Genomic DNA, 17,297 nt, shown 5'->3' with positions numbered 1-17,297 from the left:
ATATATCTTTGTACTGGCCACTATGTGTGGTTACAAAGGTGACCCTATTTGTTGATAGTGCAGTATTGTCATTTTGTTTTTCTTTATTCTGTTTAAGAAGACTATCTCTAGTTCTGCTACTTACAGACTGTTTTGCCCTATAAATAGCCTTTTTAGGGTACTTTCTCTGCTGAAGTCTAGTTTCTAGATCACTTGCTAGTTCCCTGAAGTCATTCTCATCAGAACAATTTCTTTTAAGTCGGATCATTTCTCCTTTGGCAATAGCCTCTGGTACATGTTTCGGATGGCAGCTTGTACCATAAAGGACTGAATTCCCTGATATAGGTTTTCTGTAAGACACAGTCTTAACTCTCCCATCAGGAAGCCCCATAAGTGTCACATCCATAGTGGATAGTAGTCTCGTTAAATTCAAAAGTGAATTTGAGGTTCATGTAATTGTGATTAAGGTATGAGCAAAATTCTTCTGCTTGTGCCCGTGTCCCTGTCCATACAAAGATGAGATCGTCTATGTATCTCTTGTACAGAGACACATAGACGCGGAGAGGGTTACTATCCCCAAAGATGTGGAAGAATTCCCAAAAGCCTAGGAATAGATTAGCATACGAGGGGGCAAATTTAGCCCCCATCGCTGTTCCACATCTTTGGAGATAGTACACCCCCTGAAACATAAAATAGTTGTGGGTTAGAAGAAAACCCACTACCTTAACAATGAAAATCTTAAAAGATTCTGAGTAGTCAGTGAAATTCTCTAAGAAGAAGCAAATGGCTTCAAGACCTTTGCAGTGCGGTATGCAAGAGTACAGTGAGGCTGCATCTACAGTAATCCACTTGGATTGTGGTGTCCAGACTACCTCTTCAGCAAGCTGTAATAAATGCTTGGTGTCACACAAATATGATGGTAGTGAGGTCACAAGTGGCTGTAGAATGCAGTCTACCCACTCAGATAGATTACAAAGAAGGGAGTCAACTCCACTAACAATGGGTCGCCCCTTAACTTCAGTGAGGGACTTGTGGACCTTTAGAAAGTGATGGAACAGGGGAATTTTCAGAAAATCCGGTACCAAGTATGAAAAAGTAGCTGAATCAATGTACCCCTGTTCAACTCCCTCATCCAAAATGTCCACAAGTTCCCTTTTGAATATAGAGGTAGGGTCCCCCTTGAGGATGGAATAGTCCTCACTATTGCCTAATTGTCTAATGGCCTCATTGACATAAGCTTCCCGGTCTAGGACAACTGTCATACCACCTTTATCGGCTTTACGTATGGTAATGCTTGTGTTCTCTTTTAACTCTTTGACTGCTGTCCTTTCCCTGAAGCTTAAGTTATTCTTTTGTTAGAACTTTTTAAAGCAATCAAGTCCCTTTCAACCCTATTATAGAACGTTTCTATGACATTACCTCGAATGTGTATAGGGTAAAAGGAAGACTTGTTTTTCATGGTGGGACCCCTACTTAGTGTACTCTGGGTGTCATTCAAAGTTTCCATTTGTAATTGTTGTAAGGAAACAACATCACAAGATTGAGAAAATGTTAGAGACTCTGTATGGGTATCCATGACATCTGCATATATAGTTGGACTATATTCTGAAGAATTAGCAAAATACTTTTTCAAAGTTACATTTCTGACAAATTTATTCCGATCTAAAAGAGTCTTGAATACATCAAAATCATTTGTAGGGGCAAAGTTTAGGCCCAAGCTGAGAACTCTCAGCTGATCTCTAGTTAAAGATGTAGATGATAAATTAATCACATTACTATATGTAGTGTCTATTTGTACTTTGTGGTTGGTTTCACCTGCCTTAATTGATACCTTTGCTGTCCCTGCAGGTTGTTGTGATCCTGTGTCTTGGCAATAATGCCCCCCCCCCTTTGTGTGTTATTTGTTCCTGGGGAAAAACCTGCTCCATGAGGCCCTGATTGCCTGTATATTGTGTAACAGGGTACTGTGGTGCACTAGTTGTTACCTCTGAGTGATCATTAGAATAATTGAAACTTTGTTTCATTCTTACTGTCTGCTGTGGTTTCTCAGGGTGCATCGCAGCAGTGCTGTGAGTGATTATTGTATTGGAATGATCAAAAGCACCCTGTGATTCCACAGCATGGACAGAATTTTTGTCTACTCTTTTTGTATTATTACTCACACTTGGGTTAAGTGCCTCATCACTGCCATCAGTACTGTACACTGTATCACTGCCTGTAAAGGTCACATTTTTGGAATTAGTATTTTGTCTCTGTCGGTTTCTGTTACCCCTTCTCCTCCCAAATCTGGGTTGATTAGGTCTGAGTAGGCCCCTTTGTTTTTTGTTCCAAATGTATACAGAGTTGATCATATAATCATGTTTATCCCTAAGGAATTTTGTGTGTTTCCTCTCCATGATAGAGGACCTGCTAGTGGCTAGAATACCCCTTAATATGTTGTCATATTTTGCAAATTCTGCTGCTGAGCTACGTATGTTAAGTTCTGCCTGCATTTCAGCTATCTCTACTTTAATTTTATCTAGTTGTTTGGTCTTAAACTGCAGCATAAGTAACATTAGATTCAAAGAGCAGTTGGACAAAACTTGATTCCACTCATCTATGAAATCTTTCTCATTACAGTCCACATCAAAAGTTGGAAATTTAAAAATGCGGAGACCCCTAGGGATCATCTTTAGTGATCTGTACTTCTCTAATGTCCAAATGTCCCATTGGATCTTTGATTCTTTAACTAACAAGTTTTCCATCATTTCAAAGAGTGTGCTAAGAGACATCAGGGCATGTATAAGTGTGGGCACAACAGGTGTAAACCTTGTGACTATGTTAGGATTGGGAATACATTTTCTAGTTCTGTCACAGGGAAAACTTACAACATTAAAACCTGTCTCAATTGTACCAGCAAAGATGTTAGATGTTATATATCTCTTAAACTGCTCACAATGTAAAATTCAATACATAGGGCTCACCACTAGGGATGTCAATACTAGAATTAGGGAGCACCTTTCTTCATTTTTCAGAGCAAAGTCTAGCACTCCAGTTGTGCAACATTTTGGGGTATACCATGGTGGTAATCTTGCCAGTTTTTCATGGTGTGCTATCGAGAAGGTGCACAAACTGAAAAGGGGTGGTTCTATAGATCGTATGTTGGAGTTGAGGGAGTCTTTTTGGATCTTCACACTGGAAACCAGGATTCCCAGTGGCCTCAACTCCAAATATGACATTATGAACCTCTGGTAATTCAACCTATGGAATTTCTAATGTCTATTTCTGTATCATTGGTATTTACTGTTTGATGATCCTCCTTTTTCTTAGGCATGCCAGTTCCTTGTGGGTTGCATTATATATATATTTACCATTTTTTTTTTTTTTTTTTTTTAATTGTTTTTATTGAGGTAATATATATGTCAGTACAAGATAAACATTTACATAGGCCCTCAACCCGTAAGGGCCAATAACATTGATATGCATTACTATACATAAACCACAGATTATCTCCATATTATAAAGCATAGAAAAACAAAAACATACAGTTCAAAGTCAAAGAAAATGCTGGCATTAAAATTCTGCCTATGTGGTTATTAAAGCCTAAGAAAGTAACCTCAAATTTTCTAAATTAGCATATAGGGCCACTGTAAAGCCCTTGGGTCTATATTCATCCATATGTATGTAAAATTGCCAAGTATAGAACCTATAGGGCCATAATTATAGCCCGTATACAAAGCACACTCCTCAAATTAAAGAGACCTCACTCAGATCTCTAGCCGCTTAGAAAATGTATAATGAAAAAAAATAGAAGAGTAAGACTAACAATACACAATACATATGTAGGAGTATTACTAGCCACTATATTATGATAGCCATTTGTTAAATGGCCGGGTAAGTCGAGGGAATCTGCGTTCCTGAGTTTAGTTACTAAACAGATACTGGGGGTAGACCCCCAGGGGGGGAATCGGGGCCAACCAGCCACTAGTTCAAGACTATTTAAGTAGGACTGTGATGAAAGGAAATTTACAACTAGCCTAAATAACTGAACGGATGGGTGCTCAGGTATAAACGATTAAGGGCTATCCGTTTTGCTTTGGAAAAATATATACAAGAAATTTGTACCTAAATACATCTCAAAGAAAGCAGTACATTTTGATATAATTTATTGAAATATAAACATTCTAATGTTAACTTTAACTTCAATAAGCATAAGGGTTGAGATATGCCGCCCCGGCCGTAGACAGCACACCAGCCCCCATGTCAAACAATGCTATAGTATATGAAGAGGATTAGCCGTTGCACAAGATGTGAAAGCCTAGCAGTACCAAATTATACTTAATTAAAAAACATATTGTTACAATATAGGTGCACGGTAGAAGTATTATAAACATATTACTAATAATCTAAGCTTACTGATTGAGTGTGGTATATAGTTCAAAGAAATAAAATCTCCCAAAGTAAAACACTCATACCTGATAGAGAATGGGATAGTATATAGAGGAGTTAAACCCTGCTCTCACTACCCAGTTAATAATCTCAGACAAAGTGACTATAGAGTCGCCATAGGGGAAATCTGTCTGTCAGCATATTTATAATAACCACCATTTGTCTAAAGGATACATGTAGAGAACTATAAACAGTAATAGCAATGAATGCCTATAGTTTTATGGAACTATACTATAACCTTTTATGATAGTTAGAGATAAGTATATTGGCATTACACATAATTGTGGGGTAGCTATCAAAAACATAAAAAGCTTAATAACAGCAACAGTATACAGTAGAGGGCCAAACTGCACAAACAGCTAAAACTTATAAAACAAATTTACCCAACTGTGTCGTTAAGGCTATCAGGTTAAACAAGTTGAAAGTTCTTAGTGCGTCCATATTTGCATATATCTACATAGTTTATATGGAACATTAATGGGAACGTCAACAGAGCAAAAACATGACTCAGACAGGCTGAACTTTAATGAGGTCTCCGGGGTCTCTTTGCAGACCCAGAAAACAGCATCAGCCGATGTAAGTCTGTGTGGCTTAGCCCACTCCGGATCTTTGGAGGCAGGGGAAGTCACAGCCATGACAGTCCGTTATGGTTTCAGGGCTATCTCCCGGTTCCCCTTTACACCTAAGCAATTTAAGAATCAGTCCGGGGGTATGTGGCCTCACCTCAATAAAAAAAAGCTGGAGATATGGAACTTTTCGACAGGCCAAGTCCCAGTCTTGATTGTCACTCGGAGTCTCACCGCATAACACTAGATCTCCTTTCATAGCAATCATAGACAACGTGTCCACCACTCTAAGCAGGACCAGGTCAGGCTCTTCAGTAGTGTCGTTCAGCAGGCTTTTAGCAGCACTAGTATCATATGTCTCCCGTCTTGGTCTAGCTCTTCTCCTTGTCTCTGCTGCGGTCAGCCTAGGCTGAGAGATACATCCGGCAGCGATCTTTTTAGTTGACGACCACATGGGCATACTGGCCATTCGTGATCTGTGCCCCTCCACTGGTGGCCGCACCGGGTTTACTTGCAAAGTCGGCACAACTGATCGTGCACTATTAGATGTAGCTTCATGCAGTATTGTGCCGCATACATGCTTCGCCTTCAAGCTCACTTCAGTCCCATAAGATGGGTGTCGATAGGAAAGATAACTGCGTATTATGTGGTGAATGTCTCTTTCTGCAGCCCTGAACGCTGCAGCTATCTCATTATAGAGGTACTCCATAACCGCCACTGTATGGGTCGCGGTGTATTATACCGGGATATTAACAGATGTGAAGAAGGTTGAGCTGGTCTAGTTAGAAAGGGCCACGAGGGCAATAAGATGGCCGCTTCTCAATGAGTTCTGTCTCAATCGTCTCTTCCGTCGCTATATTCCCCAAAAATCTTCCTTCATGCTATCAGCTTCATATCCGATAACAGCAAGTCAATAGGCACAAGGCTCCCATGCTTAGTATAGATTCATGGAGTATCTGAGTCTTAAAAAACAGGTTTTTTTATCAAATTGTGCAGAGAGCTACAGATCCACACGACTGCCTCTGCTGCTGGCTAGCTCCGCCCCCCATATATTTACCATTTTTAATGTTATGCATTTATAATCTCACTTATACTTGTGACCTACTTAGATAGTACAGGTTTCTTCTGAATCAGGATCCTCTTTCTGTGACTATAGACTATATGTTTTCTACATTTTGTATATTTATTATGCATATAAATCACGTTACTTGTTTTTGTATTTATCTCTTACTGGGTAACTGTTTATGTCAGCTTTCCAATTTTTTTTTTTCTTTCTTTTTTCTTTTGCATCTTTTGTCTTATCCCCTTCTCCAACTGTAGCTTTCAGTATGCTCCCATTTACATTATTTATTATTTAGTTATATTGATTTCTGTCTGCATTTGCCCCCTTATGGAATATGTATACACCTTTAATACTATTATCCTGCATCGGTTCTATGTGTAATCAAGAGTACAAGTCTATTTAGCATACAGGTGTGTTAATTTACATTTTATCCAATCAGATTTTAGATGACTAGTATGTATAGGGGTGTGACACTTAGCACTACAGGCTATGATTACGGCTACCAGCCGAAACGTGTAAGCCACCAGTGCCACACCTGGCTGCTTATTTTCTTGTGTGCCTGTTTCATTTCTTTTTAAATATGTATCAATAAAGGAACTTTTTAACATATGGACGTATCCAGGAATTTTTTCTCTTTACCTATTTGCATTTAACGCCAGTCTTACCTGGATACAGTGCTGTGGGGAGGTGTGTGCTAATACACTGCAGCAGTTGGAGGAGTATCGGAAACAGATCCATTGGTGATTCGCTGTGGGTGAGTGACAGGAGCAGGCCAAACTATGGGAGGCAATCCGCCAATGGAGGCGGGGAATTGGAACGCCGGAGCAGTTGATCGTATCTACCAGGACGCCTAGCAAACAGCACCGGACGAGACGAGCACTTGGAGAGGTATTGTGATGCCCGTGTATCGTAGGTCCCTGAGGATGATCCGGTAAGGATATTTGCTATGGCAACAGTGGTATGATCTTCTTGGCTTCTTACTCACACGCACTACCCACAAACTTTGTTTGCTTGTGTCAATATATTTACACGAAGGATCTATCTTATGCTGCGAGTGTAAGGACTATTACTACTACATTTATTTGCTGTTTTTCAGTGAGATACAGAGTTTTTCTCTTTTTTGTATTTGTATTATTTGAGTACCTTACTGGCGGTACTATCACTCTGTTCTCACATTTTTTGCACACACCCAGGGATTTATTGCTGATTCAACCCACCACAGCAAAATGGAAGAAACAGCACTTTCACATATACAACCGACCAATCAGATGTTTTATTCCCTAATGCCATATACAGCTAGACAAGAAGGGACTGTCAATTGTGATGTTATATTTTCTGAAGACAAAAGTGTTTTGGCACTTAGCACACTCTTTGAAATGATGGAAAACTTGTTGGTTAAAGAATCAAAGATCCAATGGGACATTTGGACATTAGAGAAGTACAGATCACTAAAGATGATCCCTAGGGGTCTCCGCATTTTTAAATTTCCAACTTTTGATGTGGACTGTAATGAGAAACATTTCATAGATGAGTGGAATCAAGTTTTGTCCAACTGCTCTTTGAATCTAATGTTACTTATGCTGCAGTTTAAGACCAAACAACTAGATAAAATTAAAGTAGAGATAGCTGAAATGCAGGCAGAACTTAACATACGTAGCTCAGCAGCAGAATTTGCAAAATTTGACAACATATTAAGGGGTATTCTAGCCACTAGCAGGTCCTCTATCATGGAGAGGAAACACACAAAATTCCTTAGGGATAAATATGATTATATGACCAACTCTGTATACATTTGGAACAAAAAACAAAGGGGCCTACTCAGACCTAATCAACCCAGATTTGGGAGGAGAAGGGGTAACAGAAACCGACAGAGAAAAAATACTAATTCCAAAAATGTGACCTTTACAGGCAGTGATACAGAGTACAGTACTGATGGCAGTGATGAGGCACTTAACCCAAGTGTGAGTAATAATACAAAAAGAGTAGACAAAAATTCTGTCCATGCTGTGGAATCACAGGGTGCTTTTGATCATTCCAATACAATAATCACTCACAGCACTGCTGCGATGCACCCTGAGAAACCACAGCAGACGGTAAGAATGAAACAAAGTTTCAATTATTCTAATGATCACTCAGAGGTAACAACTAGTGCACCACAGTACCCTTTTACACAATATACAGGCAATCAGGGCCTCATGGAGCAGGTTTTTCCCCAGGAACAAATAACACACAAAGGGGGGGGGGCATTATTGCCAAGACACAGGATCACAGCAACCTGCAGGGACAGCAAAGGTATCAATTAAGGCAGGTGAAACCAACCACAAAGTACAAATAGACACTACATATAGTAATGTGATTAATATATCATCTACATCTTTAACTAGAGATCAGCTGAGAGTTCTCAGCTTGGGCCTAAACTTTGCCCCTACAAATGATTTTGATGTATTCAAGACTCTTTTAGATCGGAATAAATTTGTCAGAAATGTAACTTTGAAAAAGTATTTTGCTAATTCTTCAGAATATAGTCCAACTATATATGCAGATGTCACGGATACCCATACAGAGTCTCTAACATTTTCTCAATCTTGTGATGTTGTTTCTTTACAACAATTACAAATGGAATCTTTGAATGACACCCAGAGTACACTAAGTAGGGGTCCCACCATGAAAAACAAGTCTTCCTTTTACCCTATACACATTCGAGGTAATGTCATAGAAACGTTCTATAATAGGGTTGAAAGGGACTTGATTGCTTTAAAAAGTTCTAACAAAAGGCCCAAGAATAACTTAAGCTTCAGGGAAAGGACAGCAGTCAAAGAGTTAAAAGAGAACACAAGCATTACCATACGTAAAGCCGATAAAGGTGGTATGACAGTGGTCCTAGACCGGGAAGCTTATGTCAATGAGGCCATTAGACAATTAGGCAATAGTGAGGACTATTCCATCCTCAAGGGGGACCCTACCTCTATATTCAAGAGGGAACTTGTGGACATTTTGGATGAGGGAGTTGAACAGGGGTACATTGATTCAGCTACTTTTTCATACTTGGTACAGGATTTTCCGAAAATTTCCCTGTTCCATCACTTTCCAAAGGTCCACAAGTCACTCATTGAAGTTAAGGGGCGACCCATTGTTGGTGGAGTTGACTCCCTTCTTTGTAATCTATCTGAGTGGGTAGACTGCATTCTGCATTCTACAGCCACTTGTGACCTCACTACCATCATATTTGTGTGACACCAATTATTTATTACAGCTTGCTGAAGAGGTAGTCTGGAGACCACAATCCAAGTGGATTACTGTAGATGCAGCCTCACTGTACTCTTGCATACCGCACTGCAAAGGTCTTGAAGCCATTTGCTTCTTCTTAGAGAATTTCACTGATTACTCAGAATCTTTCAAGATTTTCATTGTTAAGGTAGTGGGCTTTCTTCTAACCCACAACTTTTTTATGTTTGAGGGGGTGTACTATCTCCAAAGATGTGGAACGGCGATGGGGGCTAAATTTGCCCCCTCGTATGCTAATCTATTCCTAGGCTTTTGGGAATTCTTCCACATCTTTGGGGATAGTAACCCTCTCCGCGTCTATGTGTCTCTGTACAAGAGATACATAGACGATCTCATCTTTGTATGGACAGGGACACGGGCACAAGCAGAAGAATTTTGCTCATACCTTAATCACAATGACATGAACCTCAAATTCACTTTTGAATTTAACGAGACTACTATCCACTATTTGGATGTGACACTTATGGGGCTTCCTGATGGGAGAGTTAAGACTGTGTCTTACAGAAAACCTATATCAGGGAATTCAGTCCTTTATGGTACAAGCTGCCATCGGAAACATGTACCAGAGGCTATTGCCAAAGGAGAAATGATCCGGCTTTAAAGAAATTGTTCTGATGAGAATGACTTCAGGGAACTAGCAAGTGATCTAGAAACTAGACTTCAGCAGAGAAAGTACCCTAAAAAGGCTATTTATAGGGCAAAACAGTCTGTAAGTAGCAGAACTAGAGATAGTCTTCTTAAACAGAATAAAGAAAAACAAAATGACAATACTGCACTATCAACAAATAGGGTCACCTTTGTTACCACACATAGTGGCCAGTACAAAGATATATGCTTAATTGTACGCAAACATTTTAAAATACTCCAAGCAGACAACAAACTGGTCAACACTGTAAAAGAAGGAGTTAGGTGTGCTTATAGAAAAGGTCCAACCTTGGGCTCTCTCTTATCACCTACTATGCTACCTACAAATACTAGTAACCCCAGTGCTTGGATGAGACATCAAGGCATGTATAAGTGTGGGCACAACAAGTGTAAACCTTGTGACTATGTTAGGATTGGGAATACATTTTCTAGTTCTGTCACAGGGAAAACTTATAACATTAAAACCTGTCACAATTGCCCTAGCAAAGATGTTATATATCTCTTAAACTGCTCACAATGTAAAATTCAATACATAGGGCTCACCACTAGGGATGTCAATACTAGAATTAGGGAGCACCTTTCTTCATTTTCCAGAGCAAAGTCTAGCACTCCAGTTGTGCAACATTTTGGGGTATACCATGGTGGTAATCTTGCCAGATTTTCATGGTGTGCTATCGAGAAGGTGCACAAACCGAAAAGGGGTGGTTCTATAGATCGTATGTTGGAGTTGAGGGAGGCTTTTTGGATCTTCACACTGGAAACCAGGATTCCCAGTGGCCTCAACTCCAAATATGACATTATGAACCTCTGGTAATTCAACCTATGGAATTTCTAATGTCTATTTCTGTATCATTGGTATTTACTGTTTGATGATCCTCCTTTTTCTTAGGCATGCCAGCTCCTTGTGGGTTGCATTATATATATATTTACCATTTTTAATGTTATGCATTTATAATCTCACTTATACTTGTGACCTACTTAGATAGTACAGGTTTCTTCTGAATCAGGATCCTCTTTCTGTGACTATAGACTATATGTTTTCTACATTTTGTATATTTATTATGCATATAAATGACGTTACTTGTTTTTGTATTTATCTCTTACTGGGTATCTGTTTATGTCAGCTTTCCAATTTTTTTTTTTTTTTCTTTCTTTCTTTTTTCTTTTGCATCTTTTGTCTTATCCGCTTCTCTAACTGTAGCTTTCAGTATGCTCCCATTTACATTATTTGTTATTTAGTTATATTGATTTCTGTCTGCATTTGCCCCCTTATGGAATATGTATACACCTTTAATACTATTATCCTGCATCGGTTCTATGTGTAATCAAGAGTACAAGTCTATTTAGCATACAGGTGTGTTAATTTACATTTTATCCAATCAGATTTTAGATGACTAGTATGTATAGGGGTGTGACACTTAGCACTACAGGCTATGATTACGGCTACCAGCCGAAACGTGTAAGCCACCAGTGCCACACCTGGCTGCTTATTTTCTTGTGTGCCTGTTTCATTTCTTTTTAAATATGTATCAATAAAGGAACTTTTTAACATATGGACGTATCCAGGAATTTTTTTTTTTTTTTTTCTCTTTACCCATTTGTATGTATTTAATATGTTATATCCCAGGGGCTGGACTGGGAGAAAAAAGCAGGGGTGAGCGAAAGCGCAAACCGAATGAAAATGTAAGCTATTCCAAATATACAGCTCTCCCTGCTAGCTGTAAGTAAATTGCTGTCTAAAAATGAAAAAAATGTATGGAACAGCGCTAAAACCAGCACAAATAATCAAATAATCAATCAGAGGAAGATTTAGATGGTTAAAAAACTGCTGCGATTCATATATATATATATATATGAAAAATTTTATTTTAATGTCACACAATAAAAATTAACACATATATAATGGTTTCAATAAATTAATGAATTATTGAAGTGACCAGTTACTAATAAAATGTGGTTATTTGCGGGAATATATCTGTTATAAGTGTGCGCATAAAAAACGTTTAAAATGCGTTATAGCAATGATAAATAAATCAATATACAGACTCTATACCCAAATGAATTAAACAATATATTCACATATCTTTCTTGAGTATTGTCCTTAATCTTCTATTATATTCAGCAATTAATGTGCTTGAGATAAGCCAGGATGTACAAACAGAACAGTCTTTTGGTGACTAGTGCTGTAAAAGTATCATGAGGAGCCTCTCAAGTAAATGTCTAGTTCCGGTGTGTTTTTAAAAAAAGTAATGGAACTAGACATTTACTTGAGAGGCTCCTCACGATACTTTTACAGCATGTGTTGGACACAACACATGTATTGGAACTAATGGAAACATTTATTTGGGAGGAGGATTATAGTTGGCTCGCTGTGGATGTGAAATCCTTGTACTCCTTTATTCAACAAGAAACAGAGACAGAGAATGAATTTTGCTTCTTTTTGTTGAGGGTAACAAGATTCTTGTTGGCACATAAATACCATACCTTTGAGGGTGGTTTTAATCTCCAGAGAAATGAGGACAGCTATTGGGCAAATTTGCTCCCTCTTATGCCAACCTGTTTATGGGTTGGCGGGAGCTGTCTCATATTTATGGAGATGGGAACTCAGAGAGTACATATCTTTCTACAGAAGGTTCATTGATGACTTGAAACTGGTATGAAGAGATGGGAACTCCTTCAGAGAGTACATATCTTTCTACAGAAGGTTCATTGATGACTTGCAACTGGTATGAAGAGGTGATGAATTTGATCTGAATTTGTGGAATGACTAAATTAAAATGAAGTCGGTATACCTTTAAATTTAATAACAGAAAGATCAACCTTTGGATTCAACCCTGGAGGGTACATCCAATGGTAAGATTGTTACAGAGGTTTACAGAAAACCGATTACAGGAAATACCGTGGTTCATGCCAGGAGCTGCCATCCTAGGAGGGTATTTTGTTCAGTGGTGAGAGGACAATACATGAGATTGAAGAGAAACTGCACATAGCAAGAGAATTATATAGCTCAGGCAGTCCTCCTAGACAGTAGACTTCTGGAGCAGGGTAACAAGAGAGACATTTTAAAGGGAGTAAGATCAGAAGTAGATGGGATGAACCGACAGGATCTCCTGAGAGAAAAGACATGCCCTTGTTACAAGGATAGGGAAGAACTGTTTTTTTGTCACAGACTGCAGTGAGCAATACAATGAAATTTGTGACATAGGGGTAGATTTCCCAAGCAGCGGATGCTGCTATCTTTCCCCGTACTTACCGGCTCGCTGAAAATCTAAGTTAAGAAGCAGCGGTCATAAGACCACTGCTCCTTAACTCGTCCGCCACCTCTGAGGCGGCGGACAGCAATCAGCCCGATCGGATACGATCAGGTTAATTGACACCCCCTGTTAGCGGCCGATTGGCTGCAATTGTGCAGGGGGTGGCATTGCACAAACATTTCACTAGAAATGCTTGTGTATTGATAAATGTCGACAGCGTACGCTGTTGGCATTTATTGATGTGTTGCGGACATGATCCGCTACAGCAGATCATGTCCTCCCGCACATTGATAAATCTACCCCATAGTATGCAAATATTTCAAAATGTTTATGGCAGAGGACATTTTAGCAAACATCATACAGAGGAATTGCAAATGTTAATTTCAGAATAGTAGACCAATAGGCAACATGGTGGTACCTACACAGTTAACATTGGTTGAGATTCAAGGGAGTCTATGGGGTAGATTTACTATATGTTGAGCAGACATGATTCGCTATAGTGAATAGTGTCCACTTGACATCGCTAAATTATGACATCATAAGCTTTCTGCATTTATCATTACACAAGCATCTCTAGTGAAATGCTTGTGCAATGCCGCCCCCTGCTCACTGGCAATAAGGGCTGTCAATCATCCTGATAATATCGTATAGGGATGATTTTAATCCGCCACCTTACTGTCACAAAAGAGAAAGCCAAATCAAGTAATAAGACAAGAAAAAATGCCAATATTTCCCATTAAAAATACAAGTTATGTTCCAATTGTTCCTGTCATAATCTATGAGAATTTTAAAAGCCTGAAAATGCCTACAGGCTTTGCAAAGCAAACTAGGCCAATATCTGTAGCAGATAAAGAAAATTTTCAGAAATGGTGGGGCACTATGCCTACAAACAGCTTTAATAACATTTCACATTGGTTTCACAAGGGGGCTGAAAAAGCCATAAAAGTAGGAATGAACATGCAAGAATGGACATAATTTCTTGAAAATGCCAATAGGTTATTGTGATTCAACTCAAGCATATATGATCAGGCTGGGAGCATAGTTAAAACCTTTTTCAATTTTACTATTCTAGAAAAAGAGAAAAAATAGTTTTATAGTAGTTTTTCTGGTGTGTGTTGCACCAGCCACATACCCAAATGGTCTGGGGGATACCAGCTCACATACAGAGGGTACTTGATGATCTCCCTAGAAAATGTCAGGAGTTTGTTAAGCTGTTTGATCCAAACTCCACAAATCTAGAGATGGTGCTCACTATAGCTGAGAAGTGGTGGACTGATCACCCATATACCCATAAGACTATTTCAGTAGTGAAACAGTCAATGGAGAAAAATCTTAAAAATCGCAGTCAAGAATCAGAGATGGGTAACAGGAGAAATGTTTGGGAATATCAGAAATGTAGAGGATCAAATACAGGAAACTGTAGAAACAGGAATTTAAATGGTGATATAAACAGAATAGAAAATAAGTATACAAATTGGAGGTTGAAGACAGATGAAAGAAGCAATAAGGCTAACTTAAGTTATTGGAAACTCAAGCAACAAAACAGTTGAATGAGAGAAGAAACTGAAACAGCTGACAGAGCTAGGGTGCTCAACTTAAATAATTATTTTTTGTTTTAAGCATATTTGTTTGCAGTGCATTTTTATTATGTAATGTGTACTTCTAGTTTTAAGTGTAATTAATATTTTTAAGTTGTTTCATAATTAAGTTTTAAATATGCCAATATTTAGAATGCATAGTTAATTGATGCATTCTCATTCTCAAAACAAAAAACAGATACCTCCATTGTGAGTACTTTTGGGAGGCCACATGCAAGGATATTTCAAAGTAAACTATATGAAGTCTTATCTTGCAGCAAGAAAAACAATGAAGACAGAAGGCTTCTCATCTGTCCTTTCAGCTTTCCCCAATAACATATATTATAGATTGTTTTCCAGGTGTCATCAGGAATAATCTAACCAAGAATCTATGATGGTGGGGTTGGACAAAAATGGGGCATTAGAAACATAGAAACATAGAAACATAGAAACATAGAAACATAGAAACATAGAAACATAGATATTGACGGCAGATAAGAGCCATAGGCCCAGCAAGTCTGCCCCACCTTACCTAACAGTATAAACTTATCTAGTTCGTAGGATAGCCCTATGCTTGTCCCATGCATTTTTAAAGTCCCCCACAGTGTTTGTTGCTACTACCTCTTGAGGAAGTTTATTCCATAAATCAATCACTCTTTCTGTAAAGAAGTGCTTCCTCAAATTACTCCTGAATCTACTACCCTTTAGCTTGAGCTCATGACCCCTTGTTCTTGAATTTTCCATTTTATGTAAAATACCCACAGCCTCAGTTTTACTAAACCCTTTAATGTACTTGAAAGTTGCTATCATATCACCTCTTTCCCTTCTCTCCTCTAAGCTATACATATTTAGGTCATTGAGCCTATCCTGGTAAGTTTTATTTTTTAGACCATGTACCATTTTGGTAGCCCTCCTTTGCACAGATTCAAGTTTGTTAATATCCTTCTGAAGATATGGCCTCCAAAACTGCACACAATACTCAAGATGAGGCCTAACTAATGATCTATAAAGTGGCATAAGAACCTTACTATTTCTGCTGCAAATACCTCTACCAATACATCCAAGCATTCTGCTAGCCTTACTCGCTGCCTTACTACATTGTTTACTAAGTTTTAAATCATCTGAAATAATAATTCCCAAGTCCTGTTCCTCGTCTGTAACAGTCAGTAAAGTGTCATTGAGTCTGTAATTAACATTTGGATTTTTCTTCCCTAAATGCATTATTTTACACTTTGCTGTGTTAAACTTTAGATCCCAGTCGTTTGTCCAATCCTCCAATTGTTGTATATCACTTCTCATTTTGTCTACCCCCCCTGGAACATCCACTCTGTTGCAAATTTTTGTATCATCTGCAAAGAGACATACTTTCCCCTGTAGCCCTTTGCTGATATCGCAGATAAATATGTTAAACAAAACAGGCCCCAGAACTGACCCCTGAGGAACACCACTAGTAACAGCCCCCTCTGCTGAATGAACTCCATTTACTAAGACACTTTGTTTTCTGTCCTTAAGCCAGCATTCCACCCATTAGGCCTAAAAATATATGGTATAAAGTTGTAAATAAATTATCATATAGGGCAAACAACATAAGTTTAAGTAAGGGGGCGAGTGGGATGATGCAATGACAGATGTACATCCCAACTTGAAGTTAATAATTGTGAATGAGGTTTCTACTGCAGATGAAGTGTTGTAGCATAAAGCATATATATATATATATATGCCTGGTTTTAATCTCTTTTCATTCCTTTGAGGGTCCTGGAAAAAAACCCCAAGTGGTTCAAAGAGAGGCGCTTGGTAAAGCAAGATCAAGGACCAGATGCCAAAAGATGACGACAAAGAACTTCAGTGAACCATTATAACTTTTGTTTACCAGGCACAATTCACACACATTAATAAAGATTTTATTACACAAATAACTATCTAGTGCACCCACACTCAAACACTCATACATGAACTTTTATTTTTTTTCCAATTTTAAGAACATTGTATAAATGTTACTAATGAGGTTTAGTATAGAATTTTTCCAAAGGGATGGGGGCAGAATTTTTCCAGTAAGGTTTTTGCTCCCTCTGTGTTCTTTTGTACTAGTGGGTATAACTAGAAAGCAGGGCAACATAGGAGAAGAAAATGTGGAGACATAGCTTAGAGATTTTATCCCTGGACTTAAAACACTATGGGGCAGATTTTTATCAAGCTCTGTATGAAGCTTGATGCCCCTGTTTCCGCACAGGCCTTCAGGCTCGCTGGAAACAGAAGTTATGAAGCAGCTGTCTAAAGATTGCTGCTCCATAACTTGTCCGCCTGCTCTGAGACTGCGGACAGAAATCAACCCGATCGAATACGATTGGGTTGATTGACACCCCCTGCTAGTGGCCAATTGGCCGCGAATCTGCAGGGGATGGCATTGCGGACTTGATACGCTCCATTGTATCATGTCCACTCGCACTATGATAAATCTACCCCTATGCCTTTTTCATGTAAGAAATCCCTTCCCCCACAG

This window comes from Bombina bombina, chromosome 3 (assembly GCF_027579735.1).
Source record: "Bombina bombina isolate aBomBom1 chromosome 3, aBomBom1.pri, whole genome shotgun sequence".
Classification (NCBI taxonomy): domain Eukaryota; kingdom Metazoa; phylum Chordata; class Amphibia; order Anura; family Bombinatoridae; genus Bombina; species Bombina bombina.
The sequence above is the reverse complement of the archived record's forward strand: the minus strand, read 5'-3'. Positions refer to the sequence as shown.